This window comes from Cottoperca gobio, chromosome 18 (assembly GCF_900634415.1).
Source record: "Cottoperca gobio chromosome 18, fCotGob3.1, whole genome shotgun sequence".
In the NCBI taxonomy this organism is placed as follows: Eukaryota; Metazoa; Chordata; class Actinopteri; order Perciformes; family Bovichtidae; genus Cottoperca; species Cottoperca gobio.
Genome location: NC_041372.1, coordinates 13,090,963 through 13,099,541, shown reverse-complemented (window position 1 = coordinate 13,099,541; position 8,579 = coordinate 13,090,963).

The window sequence follows — 8,579 nt, the reverse complement described above, 5'->3', positions numbered from 1 at the left end:
CTTCTTCTTCTTCTGCTGCTCTCCTCACGTCTCTTCCTCTCTCTTTATTTTAAAGAGCAAAAGCCAAAATATAAATGCAATAGGAAAGAAGCTTTTGGTTTATTTGAATGCACACACACACACACACACACACACACACACACACACACACACACACACACACACACACACACACACACACACACACACACACACACACACACTCAGGTAAAGCATCTTCTTATCTTTGGTGGACGGCGTTATGTATGAATCACCCCACATGATTAGAATACAGATGAAATGCAAGTGCACGTGCGCATGCGTCTTCATTGACGCCCTCTCCATGTCCGACTTCATTCATCTTTCCAGCAAAGCACCATGGGTAATTGAGAGCTGTTACATCATCTTGCTGCTTTGGTATGCTTTGTAGCAAAAAAGCTGGACCCTTCTCTCTCTCTCCTTCTTCTTCTTCTTCTTCTTCTTCTTCTTCTTCTTCTTCTTCTTCTTCTTCTTCTTCTCAATGTCTACTACTACACACACTTTCCCTCTCTTTCACCACGATGACGAAGCATGCTGAGGTCAAACTGTATTACATCGTCGATGCATTTCCAACACAACGCTCTGTTCCCGTCCTCCTTTGCGTTGAAAGTCACGGGAGGACATTGAGTTGTATAACTCCTTCATATTTAGGGCAGTGGTGCATGCTTACGCCTTATGAACACTGTCAAACTAATAGCTGTCGTGTTATGTAACGTGAAGAACGGACTCCTCGTACGGAGATAGAAATGTGCAAGGGAATGAGAAAACACAAGAGTTTGATGGTGCTGTAAAAAACAAAAACGGGATAAACAGGCTTCTGCTGGATTAAATCCCCACACACACATTGGCTGGGAACATCTCGACAGTGAGAGTGGATGACTAATACTGCCCCCCCCCCCTCCCCCTCTCCTCCCCTCACACTCATACACACCTACACACTCCTTCACGAAACAACCACTGGGTTTCCCCTTGAGTATAAGGCTAAAGGGAAAATCCACTTCTAAGTCTGCATGGTGTTGATATTCACTGTTTCATCGTTGTTTACATATATACTGACGTTGGAAAGATCTCTAAGGTTATTGTCACTTAAGAAATAAATAGTTCTTGTGCAATTTCTTTGCTCTACATATGATGAAGTGTGGCTCTAAGTGTCCTCAAGAGAGCACAGATGAAACATCATATCTCAAACACGTGTTGGCATTTTAACAATACAGTAACTGAACGGATGAGAGCTATAATCATATATTACATACCGTGTGGGATGTCTGAGGGATATCACGTGGACTCAACCAGGCTTGTATTACTCCTTTCTTTTATATACTTCTGGAAATGAGTAGTTTCTTGCTTATAAGATGCTACATAAATATACGCGTCTGCATCCTCGCACACTGTAATCATACAGCTCTTAGAGACTTTCCAAATGTTTTGGACTGAATGGCTCCAAATGTGACGATAGAAAGAGTAATTCAGGCTGCTCAGTAAAATGTATTTACTGTCTTACACACACTCCTTTTTCTAATGAAAGAATCCTAGAAGTTGCAATACCGCGTGTGGCCACTACGCGAAAACTGACCGCACAACGCAGTCGCGTGCCAAACACTGCAGCTCCTCATGTGGCCACTTGAGACTTTCTCCAGAAGCCTCCAGGGAGCAGGTGGTGTTGATAATGTTGTTTCATTGTGTTAATGTTTTAAGTTTACATTCTGACATATCTTACACATTGAACCTTGCAAAACATCTTGCATTAAAGAAAACAATCTTGTACTTCACTTAAATACTTTTCCCTAAGCCCGAGTCTAACGTTGGCGGTCTGTACCTGCAGCGTCATCAGAGCAGTGACGTATCTTGACGCTGAACTTGTCGCACTGAGGGAGTTCCTGCATCATTTACAGAGTGCGACATGTTTTCCTCGTTTCTTCTTGTTTCTCCCTGAAACTGTGTTTGATTCACACACTGAATCACCAGTGGCGCTGTAGTTTCCCAAGTGGAGGACATGCATGCATTATTCAGCACGCTGCTGCTGTAGGATTAAGAGGAGGACACCGACTTTTGAGACGCACCAAATCCCCGCAGCACTGTCAGGACGTGTGTTTCGGCAGTTAGCGGCGGCTCTGGGGAGCCATAACTCTGCTTTGATTAAAGGTCTCAGTGAAAGGTCGAGAGGGAAAGGGAGGCAGAAAGAGAGCAAGAGAGCAAATTGATGGACTACAGGGAGCCTTTAGTTGATGGAAATGCAAAAAGTCCCTCTTCATTGTGAAAGCGAAGCTTGAAATAAGTGTGTATACCGCTGTGATGACTTATTGTTTGACTGCCGTGGTGTTTATTCGACACAGATAGCACTGTACCAACTGAAGAGATGTAGCGAGCAACTTCCACTTATGTGTGTGTGTGTGTTTGCTTCTGGCTGATCTCAAAATGTACCAGGAAGGTACAGATAGTTCTTTCTGTTACTTTGCTCCAGACTCTCTTTTGTCACTTCATGACGATGAAATGGAGTCCGTAGATCTGTTGCTTAAATTAAGAAATTCATGCTGCGTAGACTCTGTATGCCACCTTGGTACCGCTTTGCTTTACATTAGAAGCGACCCTAAACGAGATATTCTTACTGCACTAATCAAGAATTATTTGTTAGCAATTGCAAAACAACTGTGTTGCTTTGATCGTCCCTCAGCCCTACTCATCTTTTTAGTGTCTTTCAGCTTCTTGTTTTGGTTTAACAACCCGCAACTTCAGTGTTTTGGCTTTACTCTGACCACTCTCGTCAACTTTTCGGGCAGCTGTTAAAACATCAACTACTGGCTAAAGAGCCTCCTACCAGTGCTCCTAAAGGCATTCATGATTCCACCGCGCCCAAAGGAAAACAACCAAAATTAGAAAGTTTGTGACACAGTCACCATGTTGAAAACAGTTGCCAAGCCCCGCCCACTGGCTGGAGCAAACATTTTCATTTTACAGACAAACGGTTCATTAAAATATGTTTCTGAAAACAGTACACTGCACAGTATTTTCTGTAACCATGGTGTAATATAGTATCATATATCTTTCTCATTGCCTTCTCTTGATGCTTTAATGAAAGATCTAATTATGGAAACATATGCACGCGTGTATTTCTGTGAAAGAGAGTGGGAAACTGCAGTACATGAGATCGTAAGTGTGTTCGCGTGCGGGCAGTATGTGATACAAATGTGTGCGACACCTTTATGTTTTATTAATGCGCCTGCTTTCTCACTGCTGTTCAAAACTGACACTCAATTGTTGTGAATGTGTGTGTGTGCATATTTCTACGCAGTAGTAGTGTGTACAGTAGTTCCTGTTTACCACATGTCTTTTTACCACTACCACGAGGGGGGGGGGGTGCCAATTATAATTTTTTTCAATTCCAAACATGGCATTATTAGTCAACCTTCAATCACATCTGAGAAGATATGAATGCTTTGCTGAGGAGATGTGTATTTGTTGGAGTGATGGCTGTAAATGTAACATTTGAACAGCTGTGCTCCTGCGATGAGCAAAGCAATCAACAGTCACTTTAATCTAAATTAGTGTTTCCGTTTCCTGTTTGCTGTCATGTGTTGATGATGATGACGGCAGTATCGACGCGATGACAACGACTCAGATAAAAATGTTACAATTTTCCATCTAGTTTTCAACATTCTACTTATTTAAAGGATAAATGTACCCTGGCTCCTTTAAGTACACTCAGGGGTTTTGCTGTTAAAGCCTCTTTGGGTCTGGTATGACATTAGCTTGTGGTGGCTAAGATATTGGATGGATATTGCCTGGTACCTTATATCAGGGGTTCCCAAACTTTCTGTGGCCAAGGCACACCAAAGACCAAGCCAAAACCTCAAGGCACACCTGTGTTTATATCCGGGCAGAATCCCTCTATAACACATCGTATCACTGTTATCATTCTGTGGACATTTATTTAGCCTAGTCCTTGTAAGAAGTTGTTCTCCTTCACACTAGCAGAGAGCCTTTGATGTGTCACACTCCCACCATGCACAAATTGCTAAATGGGTTCGCTTTGACAGATTTCTTTTTGTATATATATATATTCATAACTCACTTTTCACAGGTGCTCTTTTATTAAATAAACTAAACGCTTATGTCATTTATCTCGTTTATGTGCACGTTTCAGTTGCTTTGCGTATTTACATTCTCTGCTCTGCTTCGTGAAGGGCGGAGCTCCGCTTCCGAACCCAACACACACACACACGAGCGCGAGCGCACACACTTAGTCAGACACAGGGTGGAGGAAAGATAAGGAGAGAACTACGTACGTGCGTGCGTGCGTGCGTGCGTGGACCTATTTTGAACATAGACAAATGGAATAGAATCCATGATGACATCATCAACATAAATTAGAGTGTTGGGAGTCTATCCAGATTCCTAAGTTCGAGCTGGACACAGATTTCACTCAGAAACAAACAAAACACAGGAGAAGATGGCCTAGATCCAGCATGATAAAATAAGAATATGAATTGAGCTTAATGAAGGAAGCTAAGAAGACACTGGAAAGATGGCAGTCTTCAGACACAGCCCAGCTAGATAACCAGAGAGCAGCCCTTAAAAAGGCAGAAGATCTCCTGAAGGCTGAGCGCCTCTGCAATCAGCAGGAGACAACAACCATCCAGGAGGAGACCGATAAATCAAGAGCTTCCTGTCTGCCTCAAATGGATTAAGAGAAAGATAAGAGTAGTCAGCTCACGGTTGCTCTGAAGGAGGCTGAGCAGCAGCTGAAGATCAGACATCTCCAGTGGCTGGAGGAGAAGTCTTCCCTCCTTCAGGCCAAACAAAGTCTAAAGCAGAATCTGCAGGAGAAGGAGCAGAAGTGACTGGAGGAGAAGTCAACCCTCCTTCCTGCTCCTTCTCCTGCAGATTCTGCTTTAGACTTTCTGTAAACTGAAGGAGGGAAGACTTCTCCTCCTGCCACTTCTGCTCCTTCTCCTGCATATTCTGCTTTAGGCATCAGGCCACAGAAAGTCTAAAGCCAAATCTGAAGGAGCAGGAGTGGACTGGAGGAGAAGTCTTCCTTCCATCAGGCCAAAGAAAGTATTACGCAGGGAAGACACTTTCTGTGGCCTGGTGGCCTTCTCCTATAGATTCTGCTTAAAGTGTCCTGAAGGAGGGTTGACTTCTCCTGCCTCTTCTGCTCCTTCTCCTGCAGATTCTGCTTTAGACTTTCTGTAAACTGATGGACGGAAGACTTCTCCTCCTCCGACGATGAGGGATGAGGAAACACGCACGCACGCACGCCGGACATGGGATGAGGAACGATGAGGGACGGCGAGGGATGAGGAACGATGAGGGACGGCGAGGGATGAGGAACGACGATGGACGGCGAGGGATGAGGGATGAGGAACGACTCCTGCTCCTGCAGATTCTGCTTTAGACTTTCTGTAAACTGAAGGAGGGAAGACTTCTCCTTCGACGAGGGATGAGGACTGCACGCCGGGCAAGGGATGAGGAACGACGATGGACGGCGAGGGATGAGTGATGAGGAACGACTCCTGCTCTTGCTCCTATAGATTCTGCTTAAAATGTTCAGTGTCCTGAAGGAGGGTTGACTTCTCCTGCCTCTTCTGCTCCTTCTCCTGCAGATTCTGCTTTAGACTTTCTGTAAAGTGAAGGATGGAAGACTTCTCCTCCAACGACGATGAGGTATGAGGACGCACGCACGCCGTACAAGGGATGAGGAACAACGAGGGACGGCGAGGGATGAGGAACGGCAAGGGATGAGGAACGACGAGGGATGAGGACGCACGCACGCCGGTAAAGGGATGAGCTCCTGGTCCAAATAGATGCCACTTAAAATGTTCATTGTCCTGAAGGAGGGTTGACTTCTCCTGCCTCTTCTGCTCCTTCTCCTGAAGATTCTGCTTTAGACTTTCTGTAAACTGAAGGAGGGAAGACTTCTCCGACGACGAGGGATGAGGACGCACGCCGGACAAGGGATGAGGGACGGCGAGGGATGAGGAACAATGAGGGATGAGGAACAACGAGGGATGAGGACACACGCACACACGCCGAACAAGGGATGAGGAACGATGAGGGACGGCGAGGGACGACGGGATGTCGAGGGATGAGGGATGATCTTGCTCCTGATCTTGCTCCTAATAGATTCTGCTTAAAATGTTCAGTGGCCTGAAGGAGGGTTGACTTCTCCTGCCTCTTCTGCTCTTCTGCTTTAGACTTTCTGTAAACTGAAGGAGGGAAGACTTCTCCTCCGACGACGATGAGGATGCACTCACGCACGCCGGACAAGGGATGAGCAACAATGAGGGACGGCGAGGGACGAGGGACTGCGAGGGATGAGAGATGAGGAACGACTCCTGCTCTTGCTCCTAATAGATTCTGCTTAAAATGTTCAGTGTCCTGAAGGAGGGTTGACTGCTCCTGCCTCTTCTGCTCCTTCTCCTGAAGATTCTGCTTTAGACTTTCTGTAAACTGATGGGACGGAAGACTTCTCCTCCGACGATGATGAGGACGCACGCCGGACAAGGGATGAGGAACGATGAGGGACGGTGAGGGACGAGGGACTGCGAGGGATGAGGAACGACGAGGGATGAGGAACACACGCACGCACGCCGAACAAGGGATGAGGAACGATGAGGGACTGCAAGCGATGAGGAACGATAAGGGACGGCGAGGGATGAGGAACGACGAGGGACGACGTAGGATGAGGAACGGCGAGGGATGAGGAACGACGAGGGATGAGGAACGACGAGGGATGAGGAACGACGAGGGATGAGGAACAACTCCTGCTCTTGCTCCTATAGATTCTGCTTAAAATGTTCAGTTTCCTGAAGGAGGGTTGACTGCTCCTGCCTCTTCTGCTCCTTCTCCTGCAGATTCTGCTTTAGACTTTCTGTAAACTGAAGGAGGGAAGACTTCTCCTCCGACGAGGACGCATGCTGGACAAGGGATGAGAAATGGCGAGGGATGAGGAATGACGAGGGATGAGGAACGACGAGGGATGTGGACGCACACACGCACGCCGGTCGAGGGATGAGGACGCACGCACGCCGGACGAGGGATGAAGAACGACGAGGGACAGTGAAGGATTTTTTTTTTTTTTATATATATATATTCACAACTCTTTTATTAAATATACTAAACGCTTGTCATTTATCTCATTTGTGTGCACGACTCAGTTGCTTTGCGTATTTACATTCTCTCCTCTGCTTCGCGAAGGGCGGAGCTCTGCTTCCCAGGCAGCACCCCGCAGAGCACTAAACATAGGGGAAAAACTGAAGTAAATAAAAAATCATTCATAACCTTGTGTACAGTCAAATGCAATAGGCCTAATTGTTTCAAAATCCCACGGCACACCGGGATTTGTCTCACGGCACACCATTTGGGAACCACTGCCTTATATTACTGTTATGTTCTGCTTAATTGCTTTAAAGCTGCCGACTGATGGACCTCCAATGTGCAACCAACCATCAGGCTGGTCGCTACTTGTGACAGCTGTTCAGTCTCATGGTGTTCGTAGGTGTACCTGAGGATGGTAACCAATGAAACCACCATAGATCATTAAAGAAAACCATAAATCAAAACATCTATTGATGCAAAACAATCCAGAAAATGCGTTTTTGGGATTTCTTTTTCCCTAGTGGGAAAAGATGTTGAGGTTATAAATCATCTGGAAGAGCTTCAGCTGAATTTCAATGTTGGCTCACACCAACGTCCTGTTTCAAGAGTACATACTTCAAATTAAAGTTGTCCAAATGTTTGTCTAGATTTTAAGAAAGCATTAAGACACTGGTGATGGAACATCTGGTCAGAATTTAGTGTATTTTAGGCTTAAAAGTTATGTTTTTAAGTCTTGCTACTTTCATGCGTTGACTTTGTTCCTCCCTTGCTCGCTCCTTCTGGCCATCTGTCTTCAAAGTGCAACATGCCCTGCAATCCTGGCTTCCACTCTTGTTCTTTCCACCAGCTATATCCTTCCTTCCATCCATGAGTCCCAGCAGTTTGGACTCAGACCCAGGCATGTCAGTGATTTCCCTCCAGTCTCTGGCTGAGGTCCTCTGGATGGAGTCCAGGGGGGCACAGTGACCAGATGCTGGCCAGCTGTAGGAGCTCCTGTCTGGTCCGCTCAGTCACCAGATGGCCTCCCACCTCTGGACCCATCTAGATTGTCCTCATCACTCCTCTGTCAGGCTGGGAAAGCCCATCAGTCTGTCAATCCTCCACCTTTTCCTTTTAGTTTGTCTCCATTGTTTGCTCACACACACCTTCTGCTTTTATTTTGTGATATTTTAAGGACTAATTATCGTTTTGGCACCATGTAAGCTTTTACTCGTCTGAGGAAAAGGAAGGAAGTGATGTCATATTTACATCTTAGCAAAGAGCCAGAACATGTGGGATGTTTGCACTGTTGTTAAAGATGAACACATTTAACACATACAGAGGTAGCCTTAATTATTGTGAGACTACACAACACACATATGCAGAATTATTGACCAATATATACAGTATACCATATCTAATTCACTCACTAGGCCTTTTCATTGTTGATTAATATGCTAATGTCATCTTAAAGTAGCTTCTTA